The sequence below is a fragment of the Eleutherodactylus coqui genome, chromosome 5 (assembly GCF_035609145.1).
Source record: "Eleutherodactylus coqui strain aEleCoq1 chromosome 5, aEleCoq1.hap1, whole genome shotgun sequence".
NCBI classification, from domain to species: domain Eukaryota; kingdom Metazoa; phylum Chordata; class Amphibia; order Anura; family Eleutherodactylidae; genus Eleutherodactylus; species Eleutherodactylus coqui.
In genome coordinates, this window is record NC_089841.1 from 126,185,879 (window position 1) to 126,202,619 (window position 16,741).

General features: G+C 42.6%; 1 protein-coding gene across 2 annotated transcripts in view; it reads left to right on the top strand.

Moving 5' to 3' along the window:
- The window catches only part of SNCAIP (synuclein alpha interacting protein), a 209,436-nt gene that overhangs the window by 290 nt on the left and 192,405 nt on the right, over window positions 1–16,741 (top strand). The window lies entirely within an intron of this gene.

Consider the following 16,741-nt stretch of genomic DNA (forward strand, 5'->3'; position numbering starts at 1 on the left):
AGATGTAGCAGAGCTGATGCAGCGCCCTGTCGCCTCAGTTGTGGCAGCTAAGTGCTGCAAACCCACATATAGGACAGCACGATGTGCAAATGACATATTCATCATTGCTGCACCTGACTGAGCTCTGCTGCATCTCTAGACCCTATTTTATGTACATTTATTAACAAAAGTAGCTTTCAGTGTTGCAATATTTCTATTTACTTGTATCAACTAATTGTGGGATTTGCCATAAACTGCTGTGTGCTACAATGTATCTCTTCTGGCTTGTCATCATGTGCATTGACCATCTATGTGGCTGTGATGGTGGCTGTATGATGGACGAGCAGAATATATAGTGCTGCTGACCATAATATATAGTGCTGCTGACCGTAATGTATAGTGCTGACCGTAATGTATAGTGCTGACCTCGCTAGAAGAGCTCCCAGCTCACACATGTAGACAAGTCCTAATACTTCTATTGTCTGGCTGATGATGGGATAATCTAGATTGTTACCAGATCTAAAGTGTTGGCGGCTCACAAGGTCAGCACCCTATATAATCCCCTCGCACTGAACAAAGCTGCTGTGTTCAGGGGGCGCTGAGTCCCCCTCGTCACATGACGCCTCAAGTTGTTGCTGGCTGTCATTGAGATGAGTGACATGTGGCACCATGCTCTGCTGATAAACCTTCATCTTCGGGGGTCTACTAGTGTGAATTGTTCCCGATGTGGAGGTGCTGCAGCCGCCTGTTCTCCATCAGGACTGCAATCTACTCTTATAAGTCTCCGCACTCAGGAGCCACTTACTGCAGATTACTGTTCTTCACTTTCGTTTGCTCTTCATTGTCTCATTCTCCCCTCTCTGGTTTTACGTATTTGAGGTTGTACGCAGGTCTTAAGTTTGGAATTTGTTAAATCAAGATTTTGCCACTTCGTTAAACCGTTGTCATAGAACGTCAGCAGATGACTGACCAAGAAGTGCACGTTTTACTATGTAGGCTGGGTTCACATGGGGCGGAATTGCCGCAGAATTTCCGTGCGGACATTCCGCACAGAAATTCTGCATGCATTCTTAAGCCTGAGACTAAGCAGCAAAGTGGACAAGATTTGCAAAAACCTAGTCCACACGCACCAGACAGTCAGCTGCGGACGAGCCGCGCAGAAACTGGCATGCGGCGCAGAATTCAAATACGCAACAAGTTAATTGTATCACCGTTTCCTCTGTGGCTCTCTTCTCTCTATGGGGAGAGATTTCCGCAGTGGAATACAGGCGGACAAGCTGTTGGCACAGGTTTTGAAACAGCCTTTCAGCTGCAGAAATCTCGCAGAATTTCCGTGTGATCCTGCTGCGGACATTCCACGAAATTTCCGCAGGATTTCCATCCCGTGGGAACCCAGCCATAGGCTTGTGTGATTGAAAAAGGTAGCTTCACGCCACTTGTGTGGATGTAGATAATGTGAGGCATGAAGTTTGTTATATAAGTTGGGCCATGCAAAAGTAGTCCGGCACATCAGTCTTATGAAAGCTGTGTAAAAAAATCTTTGTTGGCCATAGCGCCTGCCAGATGGTGAAGGCTTTCTGGTCGTCCCTGGCGCTCGTGGGTGCAACTGATAGGCAACAGTACCTCCACCGATATCTACACTGAATGGAACAATGCTCTCGGTCGTGGTCATTCTAGATCGGTGCTACAGACCCTTGTCGTAAAAGCGAGATAACTAACATAGCATCCAATCACAAGCACAGCTTTCATTTTTAACCTTACCAGTATAAGAGATGAAAGCTGCGCTGTGATTGGTTGAAATGGACAACAAAGATTTTCTTTTAGACAGGTTTCATAAGAGTGTGGTGTCTGGGTACCTTTCCGTGGCCCCCTGTAGATGCTATGGTGATGATGAGTGTGAGGCACAGTGTGTAGCGGCACATCATTCAATATATATATACATCTTAGGCCGGTTTCACATCTGCGGTTGGAGGTTCTTTCACAGATCCGTCTCAAATTACTGGAAGAAAAAGCATTGCATGCAGCGCTTTTTCTACCAACCAAAAGCCGGGCATAAGACAAACAAACCCCATTATAGTCAATGGGGTTCATTTGGCACTATTCAAATTTATCTTGAGATGGACCCGTTCGTCCGCGGGGATGCTCCTTTCCTGCTCCGCAAATGGACCAGGAAAGCAGAATTCCAAATGCAGGTGTGAAACCTGAGGCCGCTTTCAAATGGGCGAAGTGATGGGAGGTGTTTTGGCACAAGCGCCTCTCATCCGCGGGACATTGAACTCGGCCATGTGTAGGAGCCTGATGTGGCGTGGTTTGTTATCTACACGACTCTGCCCTCATGTGTATTTATTAAGTAACTACATGATTTGCACTCACTCATCATCACCATAGCATCTACAGGAAGGCCACGGAAAAGTAGGCCACCACCACACTCTGATGAAAGCTGTCAAAAGGCACATGTCTTTATTGCCCATAACAACAAATCACAGCGCAGCTTACTGCTGAGGTAAGATGAAAGCTGTGCTGTGATTGGTTCAATTGTTTTGCTAAAGATGTATATGCAGTATACTGGATGGATCAGGTCAATCATGTGCGCGGTACTACTGCCAGCACTCCATGATATAACCCCCATTGTTGTCCACCTGCAGTCTGTAGGATATCCTCTGTGTCCGCTGACCGGTGATCTGTCTGTTCCAGGAACCGGGGAATTAAAGGGATTTTAAACAGGCCATTCAGCTGGCATATATCATGTGTAGTCTGACAGAGCAGAGATTACCATTACTGGGGAGAAAGCTGCAAAATAACCTCATAAGTCACATCCCAACAGCAGCCTGACATGTTTCTCCCCTCTCTGCACTATGTGACGGTGGGGCAGCCTTTGTACGGATTTATTTATGGGCTCACTTCTCCTCCGCAGGACAATTACATGTCTGCTTTGCCTCTTAGAAGGTAAAGTAAAGGTAAACTATTGCAGTCGCTACTGGCGTCACACTATGCTTGCAGCTCCTTGAGACGTCCTGCTTTCTCAAGACTGGTTTCAGCAGATCGTAATCCATCTACATTTTAAAGGGGTTGTCTAGTTGGAGACGGTTTATGGCCAATCCTCATGAATGGTCATCAATGGTTGATCACTGGGGTCCGTCATACAGGGTTCCTGGCGATTAGCTCTTTTATGGGCCTGCGCACTGCGGCTGTTTGGTAAGCGATTTTAACGTGCGTGAAAATCCAATGTTGTTCCAATAATAAAAATTTAAAAAATCAGATTGCACTTGCATGAAAATCGCATTTATATACCAGTGCGATGCAATTTATTTTTTTGCTCCCATAGAAAATAATGGGTGTTACTTAAATAGAATCACCCAAAATTAGGACACTCTGTGATTTTTCTGTCTTGGCCCATCAGGCCAGCTTCACATGGACGTATTTGCGTGCACAATACACGTTCACATGCGCGTATTTTGCACATGCATTTTGGCCACAAAAAAAAAAAGAACATGCTCTATTTTCCTGCGGATTTGCGCGCCAAAGGTTCTCATAGTCAACGCAGTTGCGCAGATGCATGCGCACTACACAAGAAGATGTATGGAGCACTGCATAATTGCGCTGACAGAATAATACATCTGGAACTAATTAGCCATTTCAATTGGTGCATTTGTTTGCCATGCGCAAATGAATATGCCCTGCGGGCAGAAAAAGTACTGTGAAGTATGCCAATATGCTTGCAAAAAGCCTCATAGCATGAAAACGTTGTGCTAAGGCGCATGCAATTGTGCTTGCATCCATTTGAATCCAGCCATAGTCAGAGAGAAAAATTACTCATGTGAATGAACAGGTTGAAATTAATGGGTTCTTTTCATGTGCGAGTTCTGTCCATATTGCAATTGGACGGAACTTGCGCATGAATATGACCCATGTAAATACACCCTTCACACACTGATGTACCTGTAAAAAAGCATAATTCATTCCGCATATACGCGTGCTCTGGTGCGCATAATACGCTTACACTCATGTGAAGCCAGAACCATGGTTGCACTTGAACTCGGCTATGTCCGGTGGTCTCATTGAAGTACATGGTGCAATGGCGTGAATGCACGGCCACCACTTCCCACATTTTGGAACATTTAGGGCTTAAATACAAATGGGTGCGTTTGCAAATACGCACGCCGCTACGGAGCGTAATTCCGCAAGAACCAGTGATTTTTTTTTTGACTATTCAAACTCTGTCCTATTGCGTGCGAGTTTAAGAAACAAAACAACGGGAGGATAGGTCCTGTCCTATCTTTTCTCGTACATAGAAAAACTATGTGCGATAAAATTAGGGCAAATCCTGTCTTTTTTTGCGATTAGTATTAACGCATAAGAATCCCACTAGTCAAAACCAAACCATTGGAATCAATAGTTTCCTTTTGTCATGTTTTGCGAAAACAGGATGAAATCACGGCCATATGAAGAAGCCCTTGGGGATGAAATCTAGAGATTGGTGGTGGTCCCACCAAACAGCAAATTAACCTCTATCCTGTGGATAAGCGATAACTTGCTGAGATGGAACAAGCCCATTAAATGGGATGTCATATCACAGCAATATTTTGTCTGGTAGCTTTCACGACAATGAGCCGATCCCTGGATTCCAGTTGCCAGAAGCCTAACCGTTCCAGCAAATGAAACCTCCACAATCAGCTTATCATTGTGGAAGCTGGCTCTGCAGGGGAGATGTACAGAATTATAGAGTAGGCCACTGAAAAGTACACCACACTTGTACGAAAGCTGTGTAAAAGAAAATCTCTATTTGTTGCCTGTAGCAACCAATCACCGCACAGCTTTTATTTGACCCCAGTAGTATAAAAGATGAAAGGTGCGCTGTGATTGGTTGCTATGGACAACAAAGACAGATTTTCTTTTAGACAGCTTTCATGAGAGTTCGGTACCGGACTACTTTTCCATTCCATGGCCTACCTTGCAGATGGAGCTCATTAAATTCAATGGTGCATGTCAAGCCTCCTGAATGAAAGTCAGTGCTTGTAATACATCTCTTCTATGGCTAAATGACCTTACCCTAAAAAGGTGACCCAGTAAGTGACACTGATGGAGCTTTACTACAGAGCAGAAGGGCCCCTGACATGCATCGATCTAGTTTCCCATGCATTTATTAACATGGAAGCATGGATTGTCTGATAAGTGTTGTTTTTATCCTACTGTAATCTAATGAGGGCAAAACCCCCCGAAACAGCTGTCTGTGTATGGTATTCTAGCTTGGTCATTGTTATAAGGCTTGTATAAAGAGTAACATTGGCTTGCAGGGATGCTGCCTTCCAATAGGTGGTGCTGCAGAGGTATTGTTCCATCTTCCTTATTTGCATATTTCCCAGAGGAGCATGAGTGGCCTTATAAGTCTTCTCACTCACCTTCTAGGTACTCTACTTAACTAGAAGCGATACCCTTCCCGACCCATGTTTTTTATTTTGTAATGACATAGTTTTGTACAGGGTGAAAAGAGAGATTGACAAGGAACACATTGGCTCACATATGCTAAAACTGGTGTTTCTTTATACCGATCTAAAGTTGAAGGGTACAGTAGCTGGAGTAATGTGCACCACAAGTATTAATTTGGTGCATTTTCACCAATCAGTCAGGAAATTAAATCTATGCCTGCAATGAGCAAGCATAGGCTTGTGCCATAACTTACATCATTTCTCCATAGCCGATGACTGTTTAGCCACTGTCCTGTTTTCACTGTAATTTTGGCACAAGCAAACGCAGCAAAATCTGCTGCAGCTGAATTAAGTCTTGCATGATGCTATGTCAGTTAGCAGCCAGCGACTGGCTGAGGATTATGGAAGATGTAAGTCATCAACACTTGGAGTGTGGAAAGTTGCCCATGCATAGCCTAGACCTTTAAATCTGCTGCAGAGTGCTTTATAATGAAGTTGGCGACACTTTTTACAATCTGTATGCAAATACCTTTTTGTCTTATGTTCCAAGTAAATCTCTCATAGACATTACTAGTAGCAGGGTTGCTGTTCATCATCTGTAGCTATACTTGTATCACTGCCTTTTTTAACGTTTATCAATATCAGAATACATTAGTTACAGAGTAACAGCTTTTTAGGACAAAACGACCGAGATTCCAACATGCATCTTTGCTCTTGAACAGCTCCTGATACATACGATTTTCATGATGTACCGTAAATTAAATGAATGTAACAGATGAAGGAAGGGCATGGAATCTTTTTGTAGATGATAACCAGGTGTAGGCTGTATAGCTGCCTTCAAAAGACCAAAATTCATCTTTGTGTAACCTAATATACAGGGTGTCTCCAAAGTGTGGAAACACTCATATAGAATAAAAATGGTTTGGCAGGCGATGAGGCAATGCAAGCTGCAGGGAAAGGAGGATGCCTGTTTGACAACATCACCAACCGTTTTAAATGCCACCATCTTGGATTCAACTCTTGATTTTTCCATTGAAACGGTAGGTGTGTTATATATCAAAGTGGCAGAGAATTTCATCGGAAATACAATGGTGTGCTTCATTTTAACAGAATTGTATTCGTTCTCACATTAAGGCTTTATTAACACGAGCGTATATCGGCTGGTGTTTTCAAGGCCGGCCAATATATGTTACCATCTGATGCATGGGCTTATATGCCATCGGGCGGGGGGAGACAGCTTAGCTCTGCTAAATTGTCTCTCCCTTCCCTCCTCCTCCTCTCTCTTCCCCTCCGTCTGTTTGCTAAGCTCCCGCCCCCTCCCCTTGTCTGCAGCCAGCAATGGAAGGGAATGGGGCGGAGCTTAGCTCTGCCCCTGTCCCGCCCCTCCCATTGCAAACAACCAGAGGGGAGGACAGAGAAGGGGGAGGAAGTTTAGCTGTCATTCCCCCGTCCTTCTCCGGCCACTGTCATTGGCTCCCAAAGGAGTCTATGGCAGCTGGTGTAGTCCGGACAGGAATATCGTTCCAGAACTAGCTTTCCTGTCTAGTCTGCAGGAATACGCCTATGTGATGATCTGATGCATTGGAATCCAATGCATCAGATGATAGCGTATATCGGCCGGCCGTGAAAACGGCGGCCAATATACGATCGTGTGAATAAGTCCTAACACTATGATTTTATGTGAAATCAGAAAACTACCCATAATCTCTAAAGTATGTGTTAAAACATGTTGGCCACCATATTCAAGTGTCAATCCTATCCTTTTCACCCATTTCTTTTGAATTCTGATTCTTGTGCTAGCATAAGCATCAACAATTCTGCATTTCAGATGAGCGACACGCTGTATCTTCTCAGAGTACACATGTGCCTTGACATAACCCTATGGATAGAAATCCAGAGGGGTCAAATTAGGAGAATATAGTGGCCATTCGACCAAAGCTGTATGACCAATCCATTTTTAGGGAAACTGCACAACAAGTCACTGACAACGCCCCTGCAATGAGGCGGGGTGCCATCTTGTTGGAAGAATTGTGGAAATGTTCCATCCTCTGACAGCAATGAAGGAAACATGTCTTCATCTAACAACCTTGCATAAATGTCTGCTCTTAATGTTCCCTCAATGAAGAAAGGGCCCACAATTTGGTTATCCCATACACCACACCATACCCTCACTGAAGGTAAGGCAGCCATGTAGATGGATCAGTCCAATAAGGGCTTGTGTCTTGATTAGTATCCATGATTCTGTTTGTTGACCTCACCATTCAAAAGGAAATTTTCTTCATCACTAAAAAGCATCGAATAGGGAAAACAAGGGTTAACCTGTTTCTCCGTATATGAAAGACGTTTGACAACTGCACTGTGGGAAATAGAAGGTCTGGTTGGGTGGCGTTGATTGAAATCTGCAGCGATGACATGTGCTTCGTTCTCCTGACATAAGGATGATTACAGCACGGTCTGCTTGACATAAGGAAGAAAAATCACCGTTTTAACATGAGAACGAATAAAGTTATGTGAAAATCAAGCACACCATTGGTTTTCTGGAGAAATTCTCTGCCAGTTTAAAATATCCCACAGCTACCTTCCCAATGGAAGAATTAGAGTTGAATCCAAGATGACAGTATTCAAAATGGCCGCCTTGTTGGAAACATAGCCTAACAGCTTTCCCCTTCTCCTGCAGCTTGTATGAAAAACTGCATCACTGTCTACCAAACTGTTTTCATTCTCTATGGGTGTTTCCACACTTTTGAGACACCTAGAACTTACTGCTTTGTCCTAAATTGATCTGATCTTGCATGAAGCCACAGTCCGACCATCTGAATTAGGCCTTAGGCTAATGTGCGAGTTTGTGCGCAACTACGCAACTTACAGTGAACAGCACACAGATGCAAGTCCGTGTGTCATCCAATATACACAGACACAGCACATTGAAACGGACAGGAATAGGACATGCCTTGTACATAGCCTCATAGGCCTGTGAGGGGTCTGTGAGCTGTCCATGGATTAACATGGAGAGCACACGGGCCTCAAATATGGTAGTATACTGAGGTCTAAAGAAGCAGTTCTCCAGCTAAACCAGTGAAGCATTTATCTAAGGCAGTGGTCCCTAATCTGTGGTGGCTCTTCAGCTGACAATCCTAACAAATTATGACTGTTAAGGTAGGGGTGGGAGTTGTAGTTTTAGGAGAGCTGAAGAGTCATAAATTGGGGACCCCTGAGCAAGAGCACTTACATTCATTGTCAAAAATATCAAGCACCTAGGAGGAGTTGTTGGAATCGAATGAAACTTTCTCTGTGTGATTGTAACGTTGATGTAAGTGATTACAATATCAGAGCAAAAGGATAATTTATAGCAGAAAACTGACCCCTTGAAGGAGGCCCTAGTACCCTCTTGTACCGTCTCTAGCTTAGATACAAGATGTGATACGGGTGGGCATGGAGGCTCTAGTACCCTGTTGTACCACCTCTAGCTTGGATACAAGATGTGATGCAGGCGGGCATGGAGGCTCTAGTACCCTGTTGTACCACCTCTTGCTTGGATACAAGATGTGATGCAGGCGGGCATGGAGGCTCTAGTACTGTGTTGTACCGCCTCTAGCTTGGATACAAGATGTGATACAGGCGAGCCTGGAGGCTCTAGTATCCTGTTGTACCGCCTCTAGATTGGTGATACAGGCAGACATGGAAGCATACAGGTTCCGTATGGTATCCTGCAGCATATCAGTCCACATTTGCTATAGATCTTGTAGGCTGTCGAATTTGGCATCCTAAATGGTCCCATACATGTTCTATTGGTGATAAATCTGGCAACTGGGCAGGCCACAGAAGTGTGACAATGTTATGGAGACATTCTGATGACACCCTTACTGTGTGCAGCCGAGCATTATCCTGCTGGGAAAGGCTTTCTGGAAGCCGCTGTGAGAGGAATACATGTGGCTGCAGGGTATGCTGAACATATCACTGAGCGGTCATTGTCCCTCGTACCACTACTAGGGGTGACTGTCATATGCGATGGCCCCCCAGACCATCACAGCAGCAGTGGGGGCAGTGTGCTCCACTCCGCTCCCCCCCCCCCCTCCGCAGCCCACCCAAGCCTGCTCGGATCACTAAGCAGTTACTCGAGAAGAGCGATGCTTGCTTGAGTAACTGCCTTACCGAGTAGTCTCGCTCATCTCTAGTGCTCACCCATAGGTCTTCAGACACAAACATGGTTGTCATCAGTGTCCAAACTAAACCTACAGTCATCACTGAAGACAACCCGGTTCCACTCCTTAGCAGTCCAGTTTCGGCGTTCACGACACCACTGCAAATGGAAGTGACGATGGGTGTCAAAGGCAGTACATCTAATGGGCTCTGTGAGACCAAATGTCCTTCGGCCAAGTACCTGGAAGAGTGGCTGGAAATGGTTCAGACAGACACAGCGGTGTAACAATGGTGCTACCTGTCTCTGAATGGTGGAAAACAAACTTGCTGGAGCTGCTTGTGCTGGTTGGATGATCAGACAATCTTCTATACTGGTGGTCTGTTAAACCGTCCTGAGCCCTGTCACCTTGTGTGCCCTCACGCATCCACTGGTCCCAACACCTTTTTACAGTCAGAACGGCCCAGGGGGTGAGCAATTTGTTGATAAGACATCCATCTTCTCACAATCCAATAATGCGCGCCCTCTTAATCTCTGTTTACTTGGTGAAATCTCTTCAACTGCATCATAGGGCAGTCTAGTGGTCAACAAGCTCTACACAAGCGGATAAAGAGGTCCACTACACACAAGGAGCCTCTGAGAGCCTTTTTACAGGCCAAGGGGGAACCACTTTTAGGGCCTCAGGTGACCAGACCTTCATCTAATCACATCACTGCATGCTGAGTTTTGCAGAAAAACGACAACTCCTTCTAGGTGCTTGATTTATTTTTTTGTTACAACGAGTGTACAAAATGGTTATTTCAGCATTACTTGTGCGCTAGTATTATATGCTAAAAATTGTCCAAAGGGTTTGTTCCTTGTACCCTCAGAATTAAGTGTGTAGGGAAGCCCCTCATTGGTAAGTAGAATAGTAATACCCAGTTGTTAATTTTGTTCATACTCTTCCAGGAGGAATAACAGAGGAGCGCAAAACGCTATTGTTATTTTATGGCGAATGCAAGTATTTACTATACCAGACGTGTAACAAGAGCTGACAGGCCCTCTTTGATTACAGTGTACAATATGTCATTCTGTCTTTACTCCATTTGAACATAAAAGTACTTTCCCTACTGGGTAAATAAAAGAAAGGATTGTAATTCTTTTGATGAAATCTATGCACATAGAATAATGTAAGAACAATAAGTTATTTTTTCTTCAAAAAGAGTTTACAAGAGAAGAAAATGAAAACACTTGTAGAATCCCCAATGACCTGGCACAGCCCCAGCAATGACTCTAGTGGTGCACTTCTTCTCCCTTGATAGCCGAATGTCTGAAACAGTGACCTGTTTTCTTTACTTGCTAAGTGTGTGCAATTGTATCTAGCCTGGGGTAAGACTAATATGACCAGTGTGTCTTAATTCAATTGTCCTGGTGTTTTAACGTCTCCATCACAGCTGGCTCTGAGATGAATCGCTTGGAATAATTATTCTGGAATCGATTTTATATTTTCATTGCAAAAGCTTTTCTCAAGACCAAATTTGGTCATAACTGGCTTCTGTGGTTTCAGAATGCTATATTTGTGCTCTGGTATTGTTTAAGGTAAGCAGTAAAGTACATTTAGAGGGCAACTGCTGTACCAGATTAAAGATAACGTGGGTACATGTTTTACATTTTTTGTCTGCGCTCTAAGCAACAAATTAGTGCGGTTTTATTCTGAAGGGACTTAAAAAGGAACTGAAGTGTTACTTGTGACAAAGTAAGAACTTGCTTATAGGGCTCATAGGAGCGTACATGCTGAGTCCAGGGAGGTGAGATGATTACCTTTGCTGCTGTTTCCTTGCTGTGCGCTGTTGATGCCGCCTCTGAATGCACTTGACAGACTACTTGTGCCTGCACATAGAATCAGAAAACTAGTCCTTTCATCCTATCCGAATCTAGCTGCTGTGATGGAGAAAACCGCAGATTCTGCTCTCTAACTGTCATTAGCATACACAGAGGAATAACGTTAGTATGCCGAACACTAGAGAGGTGATCAGCAGTGTAGATGTGATTCCAGTAGCTGTGGGATAGTAAATAGCTCACCATTCGCTCCAGCTTGTCTATGTGAGTCTTTCTCCCACTAGCAGCTTTTCCTTCCCTCTGCTCTCTACTTTCCATAGACTTCTGTGGGCAGCATTAGTCATTACACTCCTCCACTTTCTGTCTTGTTCTCTCTGTTACTAGAGACAGATTTCACTTGATAACACGTAGTGTACAGCAAATTAGAAGGAAAAGACACTTCTAGTGGCTAGCATGGTAGAGGGATTTTTTCAGCACACACATATCATTTTAGGTAAATAAAGTGATTTTCACTTTTACTAATTAACACATTGGCTTTCACAGTAAAACGGTTTTCCAAAAACTATTGGTGACCTATCTTCAGCATAGGTCACTAACAGCAGATCTATAGGTCACCAGTAGCAGATTGGGGTGCTTGGGGACCCCATTGATCAGCTGTTGGCAAAGAGCTGTGGATGGCCAAAACATTCAAAATGCCATCTGTAGAGCAGTGGCCCAGGTGGCTCTTTCTCATTCACTTCAGTGGAAGAGAGCTGCACTACGAAAACAGGCCACGGTGATAAGAACAGTTTTTGAGTTTATCTGCCATCCAGAGAGGGATCTCTGTATTGTACCCTGATATATTATACATAGTTATTAGGTCGCCCCTCAGCCATCTTTTTTCTGAACTAAATAACCCCCATTTTAAAAACTTCTCTGTGTATTGTAGTCCACCCATTACGTTTATTACTTTAGTTGCCCGCCTTTGTACCCGCTCAAGTTCTGATATGTCCTTCTAGAGTATCTGTGCCCCAAACTGTACACAATATTCAATGTGTGATCTAACCAGTGACTTGTAAAGAGGAAGAACAATGTTCTCATCATGTGCTCCTGGACCTCTTTTTATGCATCCTATGATTGTATTTGCCTTGGCAGCAGCTGCCTGACTCTGTTCCAGTGAGGTTAGCATTTAAAATCCCCAAGACCTTTTCCATGTCAGTGTTACCCAGTGGCTTCCCACTTAGTGTGTAATGGTGACATGTATTTCCCCTGCCCATGTGCATAACCTTACATTCATCATTTGTCACTTTTCTGCCCAAGCCCCTAACTTACCCAGATCCATTTGTAACCACATTTTGTCTGCTCCAGTGATAATTACTTTACATAATTTTGTATAATATGCAAATATTGATATTTACTATACAATCCCTCTACCAGGTCATTAATAAATATATTATACAGAATAGGGCCCAGCACTGCCCCCCTCTGGTACCCCACTAGTAACAGTGACCCAATCAGAGTATGTGCCATTTATAACCACCCTCTGCTTTCTATCACTAAGCCAGTTACTTACCCACTTACACACATTCTCACCCAGACCAAGCAATCTCATTTTATATACCAACCTTTTATGAGGCATAGTATCAAACACTTTGGAAAAGTCTAGATACACAAGATCCAATGACTTTCCCTGTCCAGTCTAGAACTTACTTCCTCGTAGAAGCTGATAGCCCCTCCATGCTATACCCAAGTGACTACTGCAGCCAGTGAGGCAGCATTGTATGGCACAACACTGCTGAGGCTAGTGACTGAAGAAGACTCTGATTTGGCTTATATCCTTAGTCATGTTGAAGGCTTGTTAGAAGGTCGGACATTTACTTATAGAGAAGCTACTTTTGAATAGGTGGCACTGCAGAGGTATTGTACCGCCCCTCATTTGCATATCAAATTTGCCAGAGGAGCATTGCATAGCCTATACGTCTCCTCATGTCTACTTGGTGCTCTCCACAAAGAGAAACAGTACCCTCCAGACCTGTATAGGATAGTGTCTACTTTTTAGCTATCTGTAAGATTAGATGTTTCAGCAATGCATAGGCCTATCACTAGTGGCCCAGTGGTTTTAACTAATCCCTAGTGAACCGTGCCCAATCTCTGGTGTTTGCTGGTCACTTATATTTTCCATGCTTTTACAGTGTGATAGAAGGTGTTATGAACCAACTGGCTAACAGTAAATCTGCTCCAATCCGTGAGGATTTCTTTTACTGTAGATTTCCATTACATGTAAATGAATATTTAGGTTACAATTCTGTACTAGTGTCTTCCATCACATTACAACGCTGCAGGAGAGAATGTATTGACTTTTCCTGCCAGCTCTTTTGTATGCCCTCTTTGGCTCATGACCAGCTTGTTAAAAATGGTGGTTTTCTGCATAAGGAGTTAAGTTTGGAGCATATGTTTTTTTTATTAGTTTCTGGAGGCTTTGGGGCTTTTTGTGTCTTTATTTTCTTAATAAAACACATAATCTGAAACAGAATTTTTAGTAAAAAGTTTAGCAGAATGTTTGGATTAAAAGAATATGGTAATGTCATTTTAAAGTCTATCCCTCTGTATACAACTGTCCTCTAGGATATCGCATGTCATAACTGTAGTATCAAAAAGATGAACAATCATGTGTTAGCCACAATTGAAACACATTATGGGGAATGTCCAGTACATTTTGCACAACCATGTCTCTTGTCTTCATTGATTAAGAGGCAATAAAAATGAAATAATTGTTTACACAGGCAAAATTAAATCACAAGTAGTGCAGCAATCAACAGAAGATTGTTTACAAGATATACCAAGTGCCCCAAACAGTACCCATCTTTACCATGCAACAAATGCTTAGTGACCACCTTCCACTAACCAGCATCTGTATAAGCACTGATATGGGGCCCATTACATTGAATGACTCTATGTTGTCTTTCACATGATAGGCAGAATCCTTTTTTCTCCATTGGGTTGGGTTGTCGAAGCTTTGTAGTGCTCATGTTCCTATTAACAACTTGCCCATGATTCTACTTTGCATCTGAACTGAGCATCGCTAATGCAACTGGTGATTGATCTTACTACTCAAGCCTTTGTCCACCTCTCATCTACCGTAGTTCACGTTTGAGATTAGGTGCAACACATAAGGAGGTTTGGAAGACAAGTGGGATGAATAGCAGATTGGAAATCATTTCATGGTAGCCATAGAGAAGGTTGAAATGTGGTTTGTGTTACCGCGTATTCATTTTAACGAGGACACTAAGCACTAGGATTCCTATTTATTTCCTGCTACTCTGTTGCTTACCCTCCGCAGTAATGGCTCTTTCTTGATTTGAAGCTTTGCCAACAAATGGACTACCTGTCCCTCTCCTGTCATATCTACTCATCCTGTTTCTGGTTGGCCGTATGATGGCTCCCTTAGTTTTTGTGCATCAAAAATGAAAGAATAAAGGAGAATGCCCCGCAGCCAACCAGTGACCGAAAATAAGAGGAAATAAACATCAGTTCATTGAAGTGAATGTAAATGAAGCTTACAGTACAGTATAAATTTCATTCATTTCTATTCAGAACGCTGCTGCTTCTTTTACAGTCAGAGCATCCAATTCAGAGCTTTAAATCTAGTAATAAATCTTACTTATGTCAATTTTGAGAGGTGCCAGGAACATAGCTCATTGACTTCTCGTTAACTTACATTATAGTATTAGATTCATTTTACAACATTTTTATATCTTCAGGAATGGACACCAATTGTGAAGAATTGAACTATGTGTTAATTGTTTCAGGATTGTGCTCACAAACCAATAAGTTGGAACTCGTAGAAAAGTATTTCAGTAGTTCTATCCAACACATTGCATTGAATATGTAGAATTAAAACCCATGATATAATATTTTTGGCCAATGTTAGAGAAGCAAAAAAAACCCAAAACGGGACAATTCTGTAAGACCTAAATGGTTCCCTGTAAATCCAAGACAAATGGCAACCACATTATCACTTCTTCTAGCTGTACAGTCTACTGTTCAGTATCCCCATTTATTTAAGACTTACACTCTTGTCCCATAAGGAGACTTTCATCCAAGCCATCCATAGCGCTGCCAAACTATTTTATCTCACATGCAGATCTTTTCTCTTCCTTTTTCCTGGATTTCTTTCTAATATCAATAATGTAATGTAAATTTTTTTGGCCCTATAAAACATTTTCCTGCAGAAAAGTAGCATTTCTGTGCTCCTATGATTGAATTCTCTACCATCTCATCACCTTCTCATCTGGTTTAACATTCCGACACTCCCTCACCACTACAACTAATTTTATCTCATCGAGAACTAAAATAACGATTGCAAACATTACCCGCATACAACCTTCCACCCCTCCAATTATAACATGGGTTACATATGCTCATGTCCTGTTTATAATTAGGATCTTTTACTAGCGAGGACTCACCAGCATTTCATTGGCAGTTGTTTCTCTTGAGCTATAATGTAAAGCTCTTTAAATGTAATTTGTAGCTATTCCCTAATAGTAATAATAGTGCTGCAGCATTTGCGGAAAATTTGCTCTGTTAAAATGAAACAATTCCTTAGAGCCGCTGTAAAGGCTTTATTAGTGAAATGCGTTATCAGAAATTTCCTGATATTATATTATTTTCAGAATGGTTCTATTTATAATTTGGCGCAATCCAATAACAATCCTTTGGGGTTTTATAGAATTTTACATTTTTCACAGATTTTTCTTGCAAATGCCATTTGTAAAATGCAAGTGCTGTTATGATGGGAGACAACACAGTGCACAATTTGCTTCTCATTCACTACTTTCTCTATGGTTGTGTTTGTATGTTTCTTGTTGGGGCAGGAGGATCAGGAGCAGTTCTCAACATCCATTGAGAACATTTTGCTTTGTAACAGGTTGCATAAATGCATCTGTCTTTTTCTTGAAGCTTGAGGAACTTGTGCGGGTTAATAAACATTCACGATTCATTTTGGGTTTTCCAATGTGTCCATAAAGAGGGCATGTCCATGATTTTGGGTTCAAGAAAAACAATTAGGGTTACTCTTGGGTGTGGACATGGTTTTAAAACTGAAAAATGCTGAAGAACATCAAGATTTTGGAGAATACTTTTGTAATTGACCTACATTTGCACAGATGAGGGGTTTTCTCATCTTGACCAAACATGGTGGAAATGGGAACACCCCTGATTACGAGGTGGTGAGAATGACAGAACCAGATGAAGATGACTGAGCTACGTTGTTTCTGTTACTTCCATAGAAGTCATAAGTGAGATATGCCTGCTCCCAAGTTACACAAACAGCGTAGCTTGCTTTTTCCATAACTCCCATTGACTTTTATTGGAGTTTCAGAAACAGTGTTTCACAGGATGC